Raw genomic sequence first — 23,358 nt, 5'->3', positions numbered from 1 at the left:
TCCTCTGGACCCAGACTAGCCGACCAATAAAATTAAAACAGAGTGTCAACCATGTTAGTTTAAACGGCACCTGCCACATGGTTGAACAAAAATCTGACCAAGTAGAATTTCACTTCCAGAATAGCCAAATTCCAGACGTGACAGTAATAGCAGTAGGACAACAGACTGGTGAGGGAGGGTCCTCTCTATTTCTGAAAATCAACCTTCCTTCCAGTCTAAAGTGGTACTCCACGCTGGAAGGAAACACTCTGAAATTCTCTACTAATCCACAATCAGAAACTCCCACTCCTATAGTCCAGAAAGATGTGAAATCAGCTCAGAGCCTGGCTGATGTTCAGCAAATTGGAGAGCAGTTGTTCATCCCTGTCCAATTAAATGATGGGAAGGACTCTGTTCTCGCTCGAGTGTGTGTGAACAACGGTAAGAGCTTCATCAGCGAAGCCATGTTTCGCCAACTCCCAAAAGATCCAGCCATTCCCACCTTCAAACTGATAGACAAATGGGAAATGGACCTGGAAGCACCTAATTCCAAACATCTCCTGCCAAGCAGGTGTATGCTCAAAATCTCCATTGGCAACAAGAGCATAGTCCACAATTGTTGGGTCGTGCGAGACGTCCCTGCCGCCTTTTACTTAGGCAGTGACATTCTCAATCGCTTTGCCATTAGTTTGGACCTAATAAACTTCAAAGCTTGGTCCCGATTAGCGGATAATCCCATGGGCTTTGATGATCCAGAAAAAGCATTTAGGTCAGCTCAATTGCTACCTTATGCAGTTGAAATTCAGATCAAAGAGGAAGTCACCCTCCCAGAAATGAACCGACAATTCTCCCTGGAAGTGAAAGTTAAAAGAGGACAATATTTGCAAAACCCTGATGCTTACATACATCTAAACGCTTCTCTCCAACAGCAAGGGTTGGGGGTAAACCCAACTCCATTAGTCAACATAGAACATGACACCATTCTAATAGAGGTGGATAACAGCGACTTAAAGAGTATTACTCTAGCCGCAGGCACCATTATTGGAATGGCGGTTGATGACCGACATTTTTCCATAGATTTAGGTAATGAACTGTTAGGGCCAATCCCCAAGGACTGCTTTGACAGTGACAGTGATGACAATACAAAACCAGACAGGATTTTTACCCGGCATGGGGGGAACTTCCTGGTGTACACTTCTTGCCCTTATGGTAAGGAAGATGTGACTTGTGACTTCAGGGGGGATGAGGTGATTTTCCAGGTCCATGAGGGTTGCCTTTCCCACCTGAAGCCTCCAGTCCAAATCAGCACTCTGACCAGGGACTTCTCCACCCAGCTGGAGGAGGCCGCTGAAATAGCCAAACCAGAAGTCTTTCCAGGCTTCAGGCAGCTGATGCCTGTGTGACTCTGGAACAAAAGCAAAAGTTGAAACAAGTTTTCTTGGATTTCCAAGATCTCTTTGCGGTAGACTCATATGACTGTGGTCGCACTGACATCCACACAACAACAATCCCCACGGACCCTGGCATGACTCCTGTGTTTGTGAAGCAATATCGCTTGCCTCTCGCATCAATGGAGTCCCTTACTGAAATAATTAAGAACCTTGAGTCCCGGGGAATAATCCGTCCAGTCCACAGCACCTTCAATAATCCGGTGCTGGGAATATTGAAGCCAAACGGCCAGTGGAGACTCTGCGCCGACCTCAGGGAGCTCAACAAACGGGTCCATACTTCCCGATGGCCTCTGCCCTACATTGACCAAGGGCTGGCCCAGATCCAGGGGTCACAGGTATTCACTGCAATAGACCTGACCAATGGATACTGGACTGTGCCTTTCAGCAGGGAGGACCAATACAAACTGGCTTTTACCTTTGGGGGCCAGCAGTATACATGGACCCGGACTCCCTTCGGATACCTTAACTCCGGTAATGAGTTCAATATTTTCCTACATAAGGCCATGCCCGACCTGGGTGCGAGGGGTAACCTGGCTTATGTAGATGATGTCCTCATCAAAAGTTCATCTGTGGAGGAACACATAGCGGAGATCCGTTATGTTCTGACGCAGTTGAGGGCCGCCGGAGCAAAACTTTCCTTTCAGAAAGCACAGTGGTGTAGAACCCGTGTTAATTTCTTGGGGCATGAGATTACTCCTCACAGTCTCTGTCCCCAGGAAAAGAAAGTGGAAGCACTTCAGAAACTGAAAGACCCCACAACTCTGCGGGAACTAAGGAGCCTCCTTGGACTGACTAATTACAGCAGAAAGTTCATTGAGGGCTACGCAGAGATCACCAGACCCCTGATTCATCTCCTGAAGGGGGGGGTCAAGTGGGAATGGGGTCCAGAACAATCCGAGGCAGTAAGACAACTCAAAAGAAGCCTCTCACAAGCGCCCTGCCTAGCTTACCCTGTCAGAAACAAGGAGTTCTTCCTGGAGACGGGGTTCTCTGATACGTGCTTGACAGCAGTATTATACCAAAAGCATGACAAGGTCAATAAAGTAATCTCCTATGCGAGCAAAACTTTATCCTCTGTGGAGGAAAAATTCAACGATTGTGAGAAGGCACTCCTGGCAATGGTGTGGGCATTGAAGAATTACCGCCCGTTTATCCAGGGGGAACACATCATAGTGGAGACTAAACACCAGCCTCTGCAATATCTCCAAAGTGACAGAATCCGAGCCAGGAATGTGAGTAATTCCCGAATTACTTCCTGGATTCTGTCAATGCAAGGCGTTCCTGTGGAGGTCAGATATGGTCAAAACAAGAAGAGTCCCCTCGCGCAAGGTCTGGCTGACTTGCATGATTGTGCCAGAGAAAACTGTCTCGAGGACGAAAGTCTAAAAATCAAGGACAACACGGAGGCATACCTTAATTCCCCACACAAAGTCTTTGAAGAAGACAAGTGTGAGGGAATGCCCACTGTCTATGTGGATGGATGCTCTTACCATGTTGACAACAACGGGGAGAAAGAACTGGTGGCCGGCGTAGGGAATGCATGGGTGAATGAGTCCCCAGGACCCTCCGCTGGATACAAAATTGGTCCCCGAAGTAGTCAGGTGGCAGAATTGATGGCTGTGCATCAGGCCATCCTCACTGCTGTCCAGCATCAACTCCACGAACTGGTCATAATCACAGATTCGGATTATGTACGGAACGGGTTCGTGGAGAACCTGGTTAATTGGAAAACCAGAGGCATGTTATGTGCTAACAACAAACCCTTGAAACATGGCAAGTTGATCAAAAACATTGATGATCTGGTCACCTCGAATGAGATGACCATCTATTGGAAAAAGATCAAGGGTCATTCCAAAGTAGAGGGACCAGACAAGACTGGAAATGACTTAGCTGATCAGCTGGCCAAAACCGGGGCCATCCACGGGGATCTAATAGAAATAGAGTCCCTGTTGGGGGAAATCCAGGTCACTGCTATCACTAGGTCCCAGACAAATGCTCACAATGACCTTTCAATTGCACAATGGAGCAAGGAGACCCCTGATGCTGATTTGATTACCGCTCAGAAGGGGGATCCAATAATTGGTAAGTTTTACCAACACCTTGAGGACCCTGAGAACTTTCCCCTGACGGATACCGATTATATTGGGAAAGAGGACCTAAGAGTGTTGATGAAATGTCCAAAAATGTTCCGAATCCAAGACGGTTTGCTGGTAAGGAAATCCAAAGCTGGCCACGATCAGTGGGTGGTTCCTACCTCATTCCGAAGCCTGATGTTAAGTCACGCCCATGATGCGGCCACCGCCGGTCATAGGGGGTTTCACACAACATTGGAAATCTTAAGAGAGGTTGCATACTGGCCACACATGGGCCAGGACCTCAACCAATATTTGAAGGGTTGTCTTGTGTGTGCACAATTTCAGCCGACGTCCCTCACACACCGCGCGCCTCTCCAAAAGCGGGGGATGACACTACCATGGTCAGATTTACAAATCGACTTTGTAGGCCCCGTGATTCGCTCTGCGAGGGGGAATAATAAGTACATGTTGACTGTGACATGCTTGTTTACCAAGTGGGTGGAATGTCTTCCAGCCCCAAATTGCAAGGCAGAAACCGCAGCTGCCTTGATGATTAACCACATCTTTTCCCGTTTTGGTCTACCTCAAAGGATTGAGTCAGACAGAGGTAGACACTTCACCAGTGAAGTGATGACAAAGATGTGGGAGATACTGGGGGTCAAAAGGAAGTTGCATATTGCTTACCGGCCAGCTTCTTCTGGGGCAGTAGAGAGATATAACCGAACCATTGTTAGCATATTAAAGAAGTTTGTGGCAGATTCTGGGCCAAGTTGGGATATCCGATTACCTCTGGTCCTAATGGCCATCAGATCTACCCCTTCATCTGCAACCAAAATGTCACCATTTGAGTTGATGACTGGGCGCAAGATGGTGCTTCCTCAGCATTTGCTCTACAGGACCCAAGAGCAGACACTGATAAATGCCTCCACAACTCACGAGTATGTGGAGAATTTAAGGAAACACCTTCAACATGCTTTTGCTTATGCTCAGCGGAATCTAGAAAGATCAGCTGATAGCATGAAGACACACTATGACCTGAAGACTTCCAGGAAGGAATATCAGGTGGGGGACCGGGTCTATCTATACAATTTCCAAAGGAACCAGGCCAAACAGCGAAAATATTTGCCTACATGGAAGGGCCCCTTTGAGGTTATAGACAAAATCTCCCCTGTGGCCTACAAGACCCGCATCCCCAAAGGCGGTTTGGCAGAGGGGGAAGAAAAGTGGGTCCACATTAACCAGTTGAAGTGTTGCCATCCCAGGCACACTCTGCAACAACTGGAGGAATCCTCTGGAATCCTAGAGGGTACTGTCTCAGATTAATTCAGTTCTAACTTAAAATATTCGACATATCGCCTATCAAATTCTGAGTTTCTCAATGTGGGTGTTTTTGTTTTTGAATGCAAAAAGAAATGTGCATGTTCATATGTTTTGACTATAAATTTATATGCCACCCCACTATATCAATGGTGGGGGAGAAATGTCCATGAATAGGTATTGCCGCTCTTCCTTTGTCGTCCTAGGAGAAAGAAAACCTGGAGACGGGCCAAGGAGGACGATCCGGAGACCGGGAGCAGAGACGCAAGGGGCCCGGTGTACCGCCCAATATTCCCATCAGGACCGGCGAGGAGAACCGATCGATCAGTACCGGATGAAGGAAAAGATGCTGAACTGTGCCATCTATTGGAAGAAGATGAGGAAACATCCCAGGTCTTGCGAGTCCCATTAGTGAAAACAGAATGGCCATCGCAAGAGGGGGGCTTGTGGGATGTTTTACCCATGCATCCGAGCCCTACCTCAAAAAACTGTGCAGTACTGACAAGGAAAACATCATGATGGCCAGAGCTTCCCAGAAAATGCACAGGGAAATGCATGAAGAATAGGATGCCACTCATTTTGCCGATGTTATGGGCACAGAAGGGCACTGCCTAAAACCACCATTGGACTACCCACACAGTAGCCTGAAACCATTGGGAATGGCAATGCTGATTGCCAAAAGCAACCTAGAATTGTGGGGAACTCATTTTCTTAAATCCCAAAAATGGGTGCAGTACCAGTACTCACCACTATCAGAAAGCCGGCGTTTTAAAACAACACCAGATTTTTTTTATATGTGTAAAACTGAATAGATGAACCCAAAGCATGCCAAAGAAAGACTTACTGAGAGGTGGATACAATGTAAAGTTATATTCTGAAGTGACTTGAAGGTTTATAACAAGACTGGCTGAGCTGTGGATTTCAGCAGTTTAAGTAAATTTGGACTGAAAGACACTAAAAATCGAAAATGTTTAAATTAACTGAGTGACCTACTTTTGAGTGGCACATAGTTGTCACTGTTGAAATGCCATAGTTTTGGACTTAGAATCAGCATTCTAGCTGCATATGTAAACATTGTCTTGACTTAAACTGGGTAACAAAAAGTGACATTTTAGCTGGGGCCTGGCTTAAGGAACTGAATTCTGCCCACCAGCTACCCCCGACAGGAGTTGAGACTTGCACAACTGCTGTGTTCCCATGCCTACCTGCCTTTTGCTGCTCCCACCAAAAGGGATATGACACTTCTCTGATTGGATTACCAAGGGACTGCTAGAGGCTAAACATAGGACCCAGGCAGATGGTTTATGGAAGTGGCCATAAATGTCTTCCTCTTGAACAATGGGCCTTCCAGGGCCCAGGCAGATGGTTTATTGCAGGGGTAATAAAAATGGCTTTCTCTTGGCAGAAACTGGGAGGGGGAGAAACTGGAGACAGAGGCTGAGCTTGAAGAAAGTGGAAAGACTGGTTTCTGTACCATGTGACCTGAAAAAAACCACACCCCTGTAGCCAGAATATGGTTTTAGAAAAAGATGAATAACTCATAATACGGACTTGTCATAATTATTTAAATGATACCATAATTCTTGTGATTTTTCTTCCCACATTTTAAGAGGTTTTTAGAACCGGTGGCATGATCTGGGGGCAAACTAGCAGTTAAGAGGGTATTACTTAAAATGTATGCATGTTAAAAGTCTTATACTTCATCAAGTAATGTCCATACTCCTTGCGCACAGGTGTATAAATTTGAGTAAGAATCTGATATTGGTAACCTGACCAAAAAGTGAAATATGTTGCCATTTCTGAATGCAAGCTCCCAGGAAGAGCAGATTTGGACAGGGTATACCTCCTGTGATATGTGATGGGTGCATGTAATTTTAAACAAATGTGTACCTGTGCAAATATGTCTTTTGGGTCAAAATATAGATTGTGTGTAATTTGACAGGGGTGGGTTCTCTGTACCATAAACAGACCTCATCATGATGACACTTCATTTCATTCCCCCAATCAAGGGGAAGAGGAGGAAGTGGCCAATGACAAGTGGAGAGGGGTAGAGCCTAGTGATGCTGCACACACACCCATTTTCAAAACACATAAAAGCAGACAGTCAGGACAGATAGGAACATTCAATTCCATTTGCTGCAACGCGCTCTGCCGGACCATACAACATCCAGAGATCCAGACTTCAAATCAATCAATCTCCAGAATCCAGAGAGAGCAGAGCTGACCCAGACCACTGTTAGCAGAACCAGAGAGCTGACCCAGATCACTGTGAAGTGCAGAGACCAGACCAGAGTCCAGTCTAAAACCTGACCAGATCCGTGGCGAGGCCCATTCTATTTCTAAAGATATTGTGAGTACCTAGCGGAACTGTGCAGAACCAATCTCTTAGTTAAAATATTCTAATCCAAGCTATTTTAATCTATGTAGAACTGCCTCCTAACTGTCACCTGTCATTTGTAAAGCTGTCACCTGTCATTTTCTAGTTGCAAGCTGCACTTGTCACTTTGAATTTTAACATTCCAAATCCGAAAAACTACCTTTCTTTAATCGCTCATATCTCTGTGACCGTTTGTCCTAGAGACTTGCAGTAACTTTCCTCTGAAAGCTTAGAATCTTAGCTTTCCTACGAACCTGGAACCGCATTCCTACCCCCGATACTTTGCGCACTCGCGAATTTGCCGCGATTTGCAAATTTATCCACGTGTGAAAACAGCAGTTCATTGCTTTCCTTGCTAAAAAATTTGTTTGCCTCTTAAGAACCATCCCTGAATCATTGCTAGAGTGAGCCTGGACTAATATTAACTAGATACCACTCACCCTGAACCTCTAGAGGGAATTAAAAGCATTTTAGCATATTTTTCACTTCATTGCCAGCACACATAAAAGCATTTTGGGCCTGTGTTTCCAACTTCTGTAGTCTAAGCTTGCTGGGGTGAACTGAATTACATTTGATTGCATTTCTGAGAACTGTGTGCTTTCCTTCCATTTCCTTGCATTGCATAAAGGGGGGAGGGGATTGCCAGAGAAAAGTGATTACATTGTTTTGTTGAAATCATATTGAGTATTTTTGGTATTGCATTTTTCATTCAACATTACATCCATCTGAACCTATATAAAGTATTCTCTACCACCTTATCCTTCTGTTCCTATTCACAAGTGTGCTAGTGCCAGACTATCCATTATTGATTACTGCTCAGATTAAGTGTGATATCCAATTATTAATTAGTATAAAGTGTGATATATATATCTATTGTTTAAATTATCAAATAAACCTTTTAAACTTGCAAAACAGAACTACTTCTTGGCTCAGTGGGGTCAGGGGGATTCCAAGAGAGGGGTGTTATATAGGGGTAGTCATCCAGAACGCATGAACTGGACATAAAGATATATTAATAAGGGTTTCCATTCAGTATCCCAGACTAGGCATTGACTTAGCTGTAGTGTTGAATTGAATCCTCTTACAGTATGTGTGTTGTGGTGGTGTTAGGTAGTCTGTTGTTAGATCTGGTGTGTGGCCTGTGAGGGTAAGTGATGTGGAGAAGTTGAAGGATGATCCTTAGTAGGAGTGTGTAGGTAGCAGGCAGATACATAGTGTGTGGGGAGTGAGTGGTGCTGTGTGAGGTGTGTAGGGTGCTATTCGTGATGGGGAGAGGTGCAAGTGGGTGGAGTGTGGGGCAGCCTTGTGGAAAAGGCAGGGAGTCTACATGTGTTATGTGTCAAATAAGGAGCACAGTACTTGTGCTGGGCAAAGGAAGGTGATGAAGGCTAGGAGGGGTTAGTGCCACCTGTCCGAAAATCTAGGTAGCTTGCAGTGGGTTCTGTTCGAGGTAAGAGGTTGAGGGCAGGGTTGGGCTTCTAAGTAAATGGGATGAGTGGTGTGCTTAAGGTAAGAAATGTATAGCAGTGTAAATAGGTAGGTCAGGTATAGCACCGCAGGTTGGGTAATGCAATAGCGCTAAACCTGTGCTGGTCTACAGTCCGAAAGCTTGTAGAAAGAAATAGTGGGGAGCCAAGGCTAGGGAGAAGGTATTCTATCCTGGGAGTACAAGGTTACAGTTGTAGCGACGGATAAAACATTCAGGGACAGCAGTTCATATCATGTAACAGTGTAATGCAATGCAGGCACATAAACTGAATGTAGGAAAGCAGGTTAGATTGTAAAGTACATGCTGAGCGTAGGCTTATCGTGTAACAGCGTAAAGCAATGCAGGCATATAAATTGAATGTACGAGTCAGATTGTAAATTCCCTGCTAAACGTGAGCTGGTCTGCAAGCAGCGATAGATCAAGCACACAGGGCTAGCAAACAGGCTAGTGAGCATAGGCAAGTGAGCGAGCAGAATATCCAAGGATCACAACAAAGCAAGTCAGTTATGCTGATACATATGCAGTGGCTGGTAGAGCGTGCACTTTGTGCATAATTTCATGCGGATAACTAAGTGTAGTTCTCAGATAGCGGCATGGGACAATTAGAGCTAGCTATCGCATTGTTCATTTAATATGGGTTGCGTTAGGATGCGTTAGGGCACCATGTGAGAGAATATCTCAGTACGAGGTGGCTATTTGGGAGAAGGACAGGCATATGTTAGTACATGGCATTAAACATTGGCAGCGAGTAAAAAGTTCTGCATGCAGTTCGGGTTTTCCATGTGGTGGCCCTCACTTGATGGGGTAAGAGTCTTACTTGTATATCTGGGGCACTGTGTTTGGCAGACAAAGTTTGAGCATGGATTCCTCGCTGAACGCCGGGTTACGCTCGGTCAGCTCACTCAGAGCCTTCTTTCATGAGCCTTGCTTCGTGGGCCGGCTCTCTCGCCTGCCAGTGAAGCGTGGCAGGTTTAGGTGGATACTTGGCCAATCAGCTTGTGCCTACAAGCTGAGGAAAGGCAGGCAGTGGAAGGGACAGGGTGCCCTGGGGGCGGGGGCCATCTTACAATTTGGAGCACCTTGTGTGTTCCAATGGTGGGAGTGCCATTTCACAGGTTAAATGGGCACATATACAAGTTCGAAATTAGGTATAGCGCGAAATATAAATATAGCGACTTGCAGCGGTTTTCACAATTTAAATACAAAATTGCAGATTATGCTAGAGGGGCATATAGCAGCTGATAATATGATCGTAGCCTACCTCTGCATCCGGATGTCTTCTCCACATCTGCAGCGGCTGACCCCACCCCTATACCCTGCAGTGTGCCTCAAGGATCATGCATCTCTCCCAACCTGTATAACATCTTCACGAAGCCCCTTTTCAACAATCACGATGGTCTGGGTATTACCTATACTAACTATGTGGATGATACCCAGATCCTCATACCGTTGACGGGAGATTATGACAAGGATTTGTCCTTGGTGAACAGGGTGTACCTCATCATTCAGGCATGGATGGCCTCACATGGGCTATGCCTGAATGATGACAAGACGGAGCTCATCATCCTTGGTACCACCCACAACATTAACAAGCTAGGCCTGATCTACTCCAGCTTCCTGATTTACGGAAACACCATCGAGGTAGCGAAGGAAGTAAAAACGCTAGGCTTCTACTTAGATGCCACCCTCTCCTTTAAAAAACAGGTAAGCTCCCTGGCCTCTTCCACCTCTTACACGTGCAAATTAATCAGAGCAGCCAAACCTTTCCTCTCCCCCAAAAGCTGCACCACCCTTGCTAGAGCCCTTATTCTAGCCAAGCTAGATTATTGTAACTTATATCTAGGAGCCAATAAATATATGATAGACAAAATCCAGATCCTACAAAATAACGCGCTAAGAGCAGCACTGAGTCTCCCTAAAAAAGAGCATTTATCCAATTTAAGAAGAGCTCACAACTGGCTCTCAACCAAAGACAAAATTGCATTTAAAAGTTGCATCTCTCACCCACAAATGCCTTAATAACGCAGTGACGTGTTACCTCATAGACAGATTTACCAGACACGCCCCTAATCGACACACTAGATCATCCAACTCCAATACCCTTGCAGTGTCCAGATACAAACTCACTAAAACCGAAGGCACCAGCTTCCAATTACAAGCCACACAACATTGGAACTCACTCCCCTCCTCCGTAAGAGCTCTCCAACCCTACCCACTCTTCAGGTGCAAATACATCCAATGGATCAAGGAAAATTACATCTAACTCTCCTTACCTCCCTACCTCCCCCAGCTAACTTCTGCACATTTCATACATCCTGTACATATGACCGGTACTATTGTACATATTATACATATTATACTATCTACTCTTTAAATCTCCCTCCTTACTTGTATGTATATTACTGTTTATTAAGTTCGCCTATTTTATTTACTATATTTTATTTACTGTATTTTCTTTATTGAATATGAAAGTACAGCAATGTAACCAAGCTGAGAATATTCTTTTTGCCTGTTGCGCCCTGATACCCCTGGGTCCGGTGCGCACTACACATATTAAACTAAACTAAACTAAACTAGAAGGTTGTTCAGGGATCTGGGATTTCGTGGATATGGTCTGTAAAACATTCTGGGATAAACAATGAGACAGACTGAATTCGGAACCTAGAAATAAGGATCTGGCCGCCCAGTTAACATATGGGTTGTGTTTTTGAAGCCAGGCCATGCCCAGAATCATTGGGTAATGAGCTGCCTTTATGATATCAAAACAAAGCATTTCCTGATGGTTATTTATAGAGAGTAATAGTTCTGTGTTTTGTTGGGTTATGGGTCCAGAAAACAGTGGTTTCCCATCTATCCCTTCGACAGCCTGGATTGTTTCTTTGGATTCTCGAGCAATGTTGTGCTTTATGGCCAATTCGTGGTCCAAGAATATTTCCATAGCACCACAACTAACTAGGGCCAGGATGGAATGTGTATCTTTATTGGTGGAAGATAAGAATGCTTGTAGAACCACCAAGGTGTTTTGATGAAGACAGTTCAAGGAAGAAGAAGAAGAAGAAGAAGCGGATACATGCACTCTCTGCAACCATGTGGCACAGGAACAAATCCTTAATGAACGCTTTGTGTATGTATCAGTACCTAACTGTGAATCAATTCCATTTCAGCAACTTGAACAAAATGCAAACCACAGCACATTAAGTACTACCTGATAATCGCTCCACCTTACAAATACAAACACATAGTAATTACGTAATACTAATGCTTTTACGTTACAATGCAGATGGTACCAAAAACAACTGCAAGCTGATTGGATTCACACATGGTCAAGTATCACTTGGTAAGAAAACCTTCACAACAATAGGTGTAATCTACCATGCAGGAGCCACAAACAATGCAGGTCACTACACTGCATACATTAAAAAGAATTCTGGATGGTTCGAATGTAATGATTGTACCATTACTCTAAAGCAGAGATTACCAGCAAATCTTATAAACACTTTTTTTTAATATTCTTAAAACCAAAATGTAATAACTAATCTGTGCATAAACATTAACAAACTTCAATTAGAAAACTATAAACAGTTAGAATATGCCTACAGGTATCTAACTGCCCCAAGATTCTGCAACAACCAAACAGATAAATCAATACCACTAAAATATAAGAAGAAATAAACAGTTAGAATACGCCAACAGGTATCTAACTGCCCCAAAAATCTGCAACAACCCAACAGATAAATGAGTAACTTGAACATATAAATAAAAAACTATAACCAGTTAGAATAGGCCAACAGGTATCTAACTGCCCCAAAAAATCTGAACATTAGCCAGAAACAATAAATAAACACTAAAAACAAAGAAAGAAGTATAATGTACCATAACAAAAAAGTTTTTTTTTTTAATACAGCATGGATTTATTTTTTCCCACAGACCCAATGATGTATTAAACAAACACAGAAATGAGCAGATTGCACAGTACACTGTCTTGTAAACTACTAAATATGAAGGTCAAAATAATGCAGAAATGTCTATTATGCAATGCAATAACTCATTATGAACTACCTACACTAACATGATCTTTTCTTTTATCACATAAATTGAAAAAGAATATCAGCTCCAGTTACCCAAGTCATGAAAAAAATATATCCAATCACAAAAAATCAAACAGTAAGTATATAATAATTCAACTCACAAATACTGCTCCATAACACAACCATTGAAGCAAACATCTAACCATAAACCACAATCCAAAATGTTTACTTCCATGGATATGTTATACTGCAGTGCTTGTTACTAAACTCTGCAATCTTAATTGCATGACTTAGCCAAAACTTCACATACAAACTATGCAAATTAAACAGTAGACAAACTGTAGATTTGCGGATATTTGATGGATGTTTGTTTCTATGGGTGTGTTATGCTGCAGTTGTTGTGACCAGGGCCCAGAGTCTTGGGTGCATGGCCTATGGCGTATGGCCTTTGGCCATGCACCCAAGACTCTAGGCTCTGGCCACAACCACCGCAGCATAACACACCCATAGAATCAAACTTTTTAACTGTGCTACATTGGCTACTTATACAGGATATTAAATACAATCAACACTGTACTAACATCCCAAAACCAATATCATACTAAAGTAAAATAGCCAGAAGTGCATTTTTTATGGCCACGGACAGACATGGTGACTGCGGACATGACAAACACATCAGGGGCACCTGCCACCTAAACAAATATAGCATTTGACCAACTTCTTACTCCCACACCCTCCCCAAGCACTCTTACACACCAACACACTCCCCATAGTTGTATTTTTCCCCGTTCATCACTGCGCTGTCCGCAGATGTCTGCGGATCCAAGATGGAGGATGGATCAAAACAATACGACGCACCTCATGCTTCAACCCAGCCAATCAGCGAACACGTCGTATGTCCGCAGACATGACGCAAGCCGATTAGCAAATCAATGTCCTGTGTGCGGAGCGAACAGGGAAATGTGTCCGCAGAGAGGACATAGATATCACTCATTTTTTTAGACCTACTTTTTGGTCATGTATAAAACTTTTGATGCAAATCCATCCAATGGTTTGAGCTGTAGGCGTGAGCAAAGTTTTTTCCCCATTCATTCTATGGGAAAAAAATACATTTTGGGACCCCCCCTTATAACTTTGTCCCGCCCTGCACCAAACCTCACTAAACTTTTTAAAAAAAAGTTCAGAGTGGGACATATACTTTATTTGCAAAGTTTGGTGAGGATTTGTCCAGGGGGAGCAAAGTTATAAGCCACCCAAAAAGTTTTCTTCCTATGGGATTAGCAATTTAACCATAACTACACGGCCACTACCGTGGGCTGTGTAATGGATAGCTGTTGGATGATCATACATTTTTATAAGAATATATTGAATTCATGATCTGTGTTTAAACCATTAGTTATACATCTGCCTGTGCAGATCATTCTTGATTCTTGTTTCCTCAGTTTACGTCCTCTATTCCCGCTCCTGATTCCACATATAGCAGTTTGTTGTCCCACAAGTAGGATTTTCTTTTGTCATCAAGTTGGTTGTTCACTTGCCAATGGGTCACCTGTGGGAACTTCTGGTCTTGTGAACCTATTGTGTTCAGATGGTATCAGATTCTGGTCCAGAGTTCTCTTATTATACTTCCTATTTACATTTTTTCACAGATGCAAATGATTGCATATATTACATATTTAGTACAGCAGATAATAGATTCATTGACATCTTTACAATTTGGGTTGTTTCAGCATATCCACACATTGAGCGGGTTCCACATGTTGTAAAGCCTATTGATCTAGCTTGTATCAGCCAATCTGCTACCTCAGTTTTCTTTTTTGCCATTAGAACCGTACAAAAAGTTGGTGCTCTGCTGAATGATAGAGTTGGATAGGGATTAAGGCCTGGTTTAATGTCCTGGTCCATGAGTAGTAGAGACCAGTGTTTTTTTAGGATATTTTCTATTTTATTACTATCTGTATTATATCTGGTTAGAAATCTGATAGTTTTGTCCTCCCGCTGGGTTCTTTGCTTGGGCATTACAAGTGTTTCTCTTTCCAAAATGCCAGTCATTTTTTTTTTTCAAGTTGCATGTTTTGTAGCCTCTGTCTCGAAATCTTTGTTGCACTAGTTCCCAATCTTTGTTAAAGGCCTCTTTGTGTTACAGTTTCTTCTGGCTCTGATGTATTCTCATTTTGGAATGTTGATGATAACTGTTTTTTTGTGACAACTAGTTGTGTGTAGCACTGAATTCACTTACCTTGGCTGGTGGTAAGTTTGAGTAGTCAATTTGTTGTTGGTGACCTGCTAATGTCTAGGTATTCCAGTTGTGTGGTGCTTGTATGGCTGGTTAGCTCAATTCCAAAATCGTTGGTGTTCAGATTTTGCACAAATATCTGCAAGTGGTCTTCTGTGCCCTGCCAGATGAGTATTACATCATCAATGAAGCAATCACATATTTTGACATTACTTGTAAACTTTTAATTGCTCAGGGCATGTTTTGTTCATATAAGAGCATGAATCAGTTTGTCAGTGGGAAGCATAACTGGCTTACATTGCTAGCCCTCTGGATTGTTGGTAATATTCCTCATTAAAGAGGAAAAATGTTGTTTAATTAACTTGCAACATTTATCCAGCATACCGACTTGGGCTGAGTGCTCCATGCAACCCAGTACAGGGGGCCAGCATCTATGAAAATAAAAGATGTTTTACTTATCTGAGGCCTACAATCAAAAATGACTATTATATTGTTCACACCATACCACACTATCCCTTCTACTTGGTACCCCTACCCCTTATCCCTATTCCCTGTTCCCTGCATGCCCCTCACCTTGTGCCTTACTCTGTACTACTGACACCACTTTCCCCAATGGACTACTTCTCCTGCTGCACCTTCTCATAGGTTATACAGTGCAACGGTCAATGGTGTCCTCACCCCCAGATATAACCCCCTTTTTCCCCATTGTGTCCCTCATCATTTGCATAAATTGTAAGAACGCCACCATTGGCAGTGCTGAATTTGCAATTTTACCGCATTCCCCCCATTGATCGATCAGCACCTTCTTACTTGTCAGGTTTTTACTTACCTTCTTGGGAATTCACAATTGTGTTACCCAATCCATACTCCCCACTTGGTTCTCATGCACCCCAGTGACGCTATTATCACACACTCTTGCCCATCATCTGGTCATGCAACCCAAAAGGCATCAGACTCTTCCACGTTCACAGGTGACATGGTAACTACCCTTTGTAAAATGTGATCAGTTGTTCCAGACGGTGTTGGGCCCAGTTTTTTACTGGGTGCCATCACCCCTGTCCATCAACATTCATGGTCCTCATATATCTCCTCCCACTCCCTTTATTCACGCAGTGCCATATTACTAGCTGATTTCCACAGAAGGTGATGAGCACCAGATTGATCACTGGGACCGTCGCTTTGAAAATGCTCGCCAACCATGTCAGAACCCAAGCAAACAGGGAGTCAAATGAGCTGTTTTCTTTGGCATAATCTCATGGAGTGAACACATTTCTTCTTTGGCCTCTGTCAAAGTCCCATAAGCTGCATCATTGGCTGGTATTATTGTGCAACAGCTGCTCCCTATCTTTTGGAAAACGCCACCCTCCATCGTGGTAGGCATCTCCAACACAGATCTATTCTGTAGAGCCACAGATTTTAATGCTCGAAGCTCTTCCCTCACTGCATTTGGTCCTTATTCAGTTGAGTGTGCCAATTGCAACACCTCATAATGAGTCACCTGCAGCCACTAAGCATTAGCTGCCGCGTTGAGCCCTGGAAGCAGAAGGGATGCAAAAAACATTGACGCCTTTGAGAACAACCAAAACTGTGATAGGATTGCAGACAAACTTTCTGATGATTTGCTGGACCAATAACTATTGCTAAAGCTGTCTTTTTTCAGTGTTTTTAATCGATACTATTGTATTGTTTGTTCCCGTGCCATCTTCCTCTTGAGCATCACAAGATGGGAACTAAAGGGCATCAATTCCAATCAAGGCACTACCAGGGCAATGCTCTGCAGTGTGGTGAGGGAGCGTAGCCCCCCCAGTTGGAGGGAGCTGGCCATACACCTGGGTCCCACACTCCTACCAGTAGTCCATAACTGCTGCTGTTCCGCTCTTCAGTGTTGGAATGCTCATCCCCTTGGTGCAGCCGGCATTGGGCCCCAGATGTGTTGCCCCTGTGGATCTGAAACATAAGGAAAATCATTTAAGAGGTTTTATGTGTACTGGTTGGTGTCTCTCGTCAATCCAGGTTAAAGCATGCGCATATTTATTCCATGTTGCCTTACCGCTGTCATTCATTGTTGCCACTATAATCCTTTTCAAACCCCACTAACCCTTCTGCTCAACACTGTACCATCCCCCCTTCCATTGCCTGTCATGGAAAACAAATCCCTCAGTCCTCATCAATGCCTTGTATGACACCATGAAATGTCATGCCCTGTTGCATTTCAGCACTGCAATCTGCTGTGCGTTCATTACAACTGTTCCCCCCTTCTTGCCCCCTCAGTAATATATTCCAATATCATGTGTTTAGTAGCTTCCTTTTTCGCCATCTTAACCAGCTGCATAAAATTGCTGGCATAAACCTTTTCTCCCTCATCAATCCAATTAACCATCACTGAGTGGAAGTAAAAAAGGCCCCTCGTCTACACAGTGACAGGTGCAGTAGGCACCCATCCTTTTCTCCCGTGACCACTAGGGGAAGGAAAAGCTTGGGGGTCCCTGCGATGTGTGGGATGAGAGAGCACACGTAACAATTTGCCCTCTTCCATCCCACATGTCTCATATTGTTGTACTACACATTACTAGAGGCCGTGTCCTTCCTGCCCCAATGCCATCATGAAACGTCTCTGCATTAAATAAGCTTTATTTACTTCTAATGTGTTCATTAGAAGTCCTAGAAGTGCTGTCTAATCCCCTATATACCAGAAACCGAAGAAAAATAAAAGCAACACAAAAACATGCCACACCATACCATAATAAATTGTAAATCTGTGCTCTAGTATTGCACATATTATTGTCAGGCATATTGTTCTCCTCCTCCACAGGCCGCCTGTATAAACTAATAGCAGAGAAAAAAGTCAAGGATAACTGAGCTATACAACCCATAACATGGTTCCCCTCTCTTTTTTGAGAGGGCCACCATTGTTGTCTCTGCGAACGTCGGAATGATGGCTTATGCACGGCAATCAGCTATTTTGGCTGCCGTTGGTGTGGAGTAGACAACTGTGTGTGGGCCTCTGAAGCCAGGCTTCTTCACGATCTTGTGAAGTTTTGGATGAACACTCAATTCCCAGGGTAGAGAGGTGGGGCCACTGCTGCAAAAGTCTCTTCTGCACTGTTGGTTGGTAAGTCTTTGCTGGTGGGCTTGCTTGAGCGTGGGTGCACCTGCCAAGATATGTATTTGAGAGACTTGGTGAGTTCCCTCAAGTATGCACTGAATTCATCTCCAAGTATCTGAGTAGAGCTGTTAGCATCCAAAATTGTACCTACAGTAGTGAGAGGCAAATGTTGTTCTGCGCCAGGTGAATTGCATAAGACAAATAAAGCAATAGGCAAGCAGTACAGCCAACTTTTGGTGAGTGTCACCGACAACTTCGCAAGCGCTCTTTAACCAATCCATTGGCTTGAGGGTGGTACAGTGAGCATAGTCAGGGCTTTATTTTCAGGAGGGATATAACATCCTTAAACAGGTCATTGGCAAAGTGTTTCCTGTTGTCAGACCTCAATTCATCACATATTCCCCACCTCAGGAATAACTCGAAAACTAGAATGTGGCAGCTGATTTTGCAACATTAAGGAAACAGGGTTCCGCATCAAGCCAATGTGAAAGGGACATGCCACCACTATCATGTACCTATAAGAGGGACATCTATCTTGCATGTCGACATAGTCAATATGCAAGTGGTGGAATGGCCTCTCCGGATGCAGCAAGTTTCCTTTACAGTTTTTAAGTTAGGTCCTGCCAAAAACATCCTACACATCATACACTTATTTGTGAATTCAAAAACTAGCTCATAGATCTTGGACACACACCCATCCTCATTGATGTCTGCGGCCAAATGTTCTTTTGACACGTGCACCGGATAATAAAGCTGCTCTAATGCTACATTAAGTAATTTCTTGGACATGCCAGGTTTGCCTGTGCTGACTGTCTCCACACTAGATCTGTGGGTAGAGGGAGCACCCTCTTTTTATCCATAGCTCTTTTGCCTCTTGGGGTGCTTCACCTTGTAACTCTATTATCTGAACCATGGGCAGTGCATTAAAGAGTTCTGCATTGTCAGTGTTCTCAGATCTCTTAGCTCCAAGTGCCATCATGGGCACCTTCTCTTTTTTACCTGGGAGCAACTTGGTAGTGCCTTCAGGCATATAAGCCTCTCCTGTAGCTGCTCTGTTGGCCCTATCAATGTCTTGCGAAATGAAATCCTGGCTGCCCATGAGGGAAGCTCATTTGATTGTGGCCATCTTCGCTTCGACGGGCAACACCTCATGTAGCTGTGCTAATAATTCTGCATGTTGAACAGGGTATATATCACTCCTCCCCATTCTCCTCCTCTCTCATCGGGCTAGGCCTGAGTGCACTGTGGATGTGATGTATGTCAAGTCTGAAAGAATTATGCCCATGTGCCCCCTCTAAAATGTTTAATATTTTTATTGAAGCCACCAACTCTGCCGAATAATGAGCCGACAGCTGCATTTGAGACCAAATTATTGTACACTACTGCTGCACCATTGTGCCAGCCCCCATCCGCAGATCTTTCATTGAAGACCCATCAACAAATAACAATAAGCATCTCTCCCCCATCTTTTGGTTCTTCCTGCAGCTGGGGGTTCCCTTCCATCCTGTCCATGTAGGATGCTCAATTGTGAACATATTCTCCCACGTAGCTGATTATGCTAGGATTGTTTCTGGGTTTACTACACAACATTTAACAACCTCAATTGCGGCGTTTGTCAGTATTACCTCATATCCCAAGGCCCTCTTAGTCATTAATGTGGAATTGGATTTTTCCAGTATCACAAAACACGAGGGTTCCATGAAGAATCATTGGGCATGCCATTGTTAAGGTGGCTACCTTTTCTATGGCAAACGCTGCAGCCGCAAGCACTTGTTTACATGGAAAATGACCCTGCATTACTGGGTCCAGCAGACCGCTGTAATATGCCCCTGTGTTTTATTCTTGGTGAGGGCTGCCATCATCACCGATCGGAGCCATCATCACTGATCGGAGTGTGAAAACAAGTACAATTTCACTTTATAGTTTCGGGTTGCCAATACTCTTTTGGGGAGGGGACTTCAAAAATGTTAAGATGGGTTGTGGTCTCTCTAGGGATCTATATGTACCCACAGAAGGACAAATGTCTATGGTCCTCGAACCAGAAATTGTGGATATGAGTGTCTGCTCTAGGGGCCTTCAGTTGAGCACTTGGCTCATTGAGTGGGGCTTGCGCTCAGTTAACAGGCGATTTAACCCAGATATCCCGAGCAAATATACGTTTAGTAATCACGTGGGCTCCTCCACTATAGATTATTTCTGCCTCACATTGGACTTGTGGAAATATATTAAGAGTTTTGATGTGGCCCTGGTAGGGAATAGTGACCAACTGCTGCGGATGCCTGTGCATCCATCTTCTCTTGTCAAGCAGAAGTGGATGTGGCATCCCAAAGAAGAATTAAATATGGGAAAATCTTGGACTCTGGACTGCATGGGAAAATATTAGCCAGTCAATGGATCCCGTTGATGGGGATTCTGGATGAATCCAACAGTCAACGGGATGTGGTGGTTTTTTTGTGGGAATATTGGAGGCTTTTATGGCGGGTTTCCCAATGGTCCCTAGACCCATAAAATCAGCAGGGAAATGTGGCTGGTTTGATGAAAAATGTAGGCTCGCAAAATCGGCACTGTTGACTGCTCTAAAACACCCTGCAGTGAATAGATGTAGTATTGATCAGGCATGGACTGCCTTTTGCAGGACACTAGAAAAAAGGATATGGGAGCTGGAGGCAATGGCTTGGGAGGAATTTTTGGAGGCCATTTGAGTCAATGATACAAACGGGTTGTAGGGATTTTGTATCTAGGGGGTTTCGTGATGTGCCTACTCAAGGTCCATCGGGAACACATGTGGGGGCATCAGACTGGGCTTATTTTTGTAGCAAGTATGATGATGGCCGAGACAGAGAGAAAAATCAGTGTGGGGGAGTGGTACTACGTTTCTCTCTGGAGGAAGTGACCAAGGCTATTGGGGCACAGTCTTGTAATCGAGCTCCCAGACCGGATGCGATACCTGCTGATCTTTTGATGAGTCAGATTGACCTATGGTCCCCATTGCTGACTAGAGCTTTCAATGCCTGTTTAAGTTCAGGGCATTACCCCCCATCATAGAAAACAGCAAAAATATTTCCCATCTTCAAAAAGAGGGACATCACCAAACCTTCTTCTTATTGTCCCATGGGTTACTTGGAGTGTTGGCTCACTGAGAGTAACATCCTAACGGACATACAATTTGGTTTTCACCCTAGTTTGGGGACTATGGAGCAGGTGGTCAATTTGTATCTACTGTTATCCAATATTGTTATCTGCAAGGGCAAAGTGGTGTACCTTGTATTCATGGACTTAAGCATGGCCTTCGATAAGGTAGATCGCTCCAAGCTGTGGGCCGTGCTTGAGTCCATGGGATGTCTGGTTGACATTGTAGCAGTCCTAATGGAGATCCATTCGAGTACCAAAGCTAATGTTCAGTTTGGACCAGAGTGGAGGTTCACTGAATGGTTTGATATCATATTGGCTGTATGCCAAGGGTGCGCATTGGGCCCTATAATCTTTAACTTATACATTAATGGGCTGTTGCAGGTACTATTGAACACTGCTATGGATTTTTTGCGAGTGGGGGAAGGCCATTCCCCATTCTGGCGTATGCCGATGATATGATACTCAAGGCTAGAATGCCCATGGCCTTACAGGCACTGGTGGACGCTTATGTCTCCTTCATGACCAGCTTAGGTCTTAAAATCAATTCTGTAAAATCTGCGGTCATGAGCTGCAGCGGTAGCAGGAAGTCAATTAAGATGTGCCCTATTACTTGTAAAGGGAACATCAATCCGTGGGTAATTGAGTATGATTACTTTGGTGTCAGATTTTCAGAGTGTTTGGCAAGCAATGCACATGTCACTAAATAATCTTTGAAAATGTGCCAATATATGGTGGTCTTTCCCGCATCCCCGCAAGTTTTAAGGGCCAACATCTGGAATCGGCACTTAAGGTTTACATCATGCATGTCAAGGCAGTCTCCCTCTATAGAGGAGCCCTGTGGGGGTACCAAAAGCCTGGTGATATGCAAGTTAGGGAAAACCGCTACTTTAATAGGTAACTGGGACTCCCTGGTTTTTCTTCCTGTGCAACAGTGCACAGAGAATTGGGGATGACCTTCCTGAAGGATGAGTGGACAGCTGCCCCATGTTTATTATGGTTTAGAATTTGGGGCAACTCTAAAGTCTTGCTGTGCCACTTTATAATAAAGGCAACCTTGAGTAAGGATTTGTGGCATAAAATACCATGGCTAAGCTTTGTTAGAGAGCACATGTCTAGGGTACATTTGGCAGTTGTGCCTCTTGCCACCAGGGTGCTACAAGTCAGGGAAGTCAATTCTTCAAATGGGGAGGTAATAAGGGAACTAGCAGTAATTTGCATTAATGCAGTGCAGACGTTTCAGGCTGACATTTATCATCAGTTTATAAGTGGGTCGCCCACTATACAGCCGTACCTCACTTGGGCTAGGGTGGGCCATCATAGCTGGCTCATCAACAGGGCTCGCTTTGACTGCCTGCGCTTCACGGGGAACAGGGCAAATTGGATAGGCTTTCCGGATGATCCAGGTTGCCCTGTCTGTGGCATCCCTATTGAAGTCTTAGCTCACTTTATTTTGTTTTGTCCAGGGTATGGAATTATTAGAGAACAAACCATATTGCAAGTTTTGAGATGTAACGACTTGCGCCAATATAGGACAGCTCTGTCCTTTATACTAAAGGCAGAAACGAAATGTTCAGCCTGAGCCTTGCTATTGTACATGAAGGTGGCAATGTCTATAAGAAGGGGAGTCCTAAGAAGGAGGGATGAATTATACTGAACACTTTTGTATTTTATAAGATCAATGCATTGTTTTATTGTGGTATATTCATGTATGTGTTTAATGAATATATTATTATTCGAATAAACTTTTTCAAACAAAAACAATACTGAGGCATGTGCCAGGGCCTCTTTAGATTCAGCAAAATGTGGGTTAATCTCTGATGTCAATTTCATGGAGCTCTTAGCCTAAGCGCTTTAAAATAACCAATACCACACCATACCATTGTGTGCTTCATTAAGATCCTGGGGTAAGGTGCCTTGTGAAGGTTGAATAATTGAACACCCAAGCCCTACAGTAATGGCAAAATCCCAAGAATTGCTACATCTCTTTTACCGTACAGGGTGGTGGTGTTCGACCTTTGGCATCCACTCGTTCTGGATTATCTTCCTCCCATCTGATGATATTACCGGCCCCAAGTGCACCACCTGTGTCTGACAGTACTGGAGCTTCTCAATAGCTGCTTTGAACTGATTTGTGCTTGCAGGGTCAAAAGAATTATTGAATCCTTCCA

The sequence above is a fragment of the Ambystoma mexicanum genome, chromosome 1q, assembly GCF_040938575.1.
Source record: "Ambystoma mexicanum isolate Mex_15411 chromosome 1q, UKY_AmexF1_1, whole genome shotgun sequence".
Lineage (NCBI taxonomy): Eukaryota > Metazoa > Chordata > Amphibia > Caudata > Ambystomatidae > Ambystoma > Ambystoma mexicanum.
The sequence above is the reverse complement of the archived record's forward strand: the minus strand, read 5'-3'. Positions refer to the sequence as shown.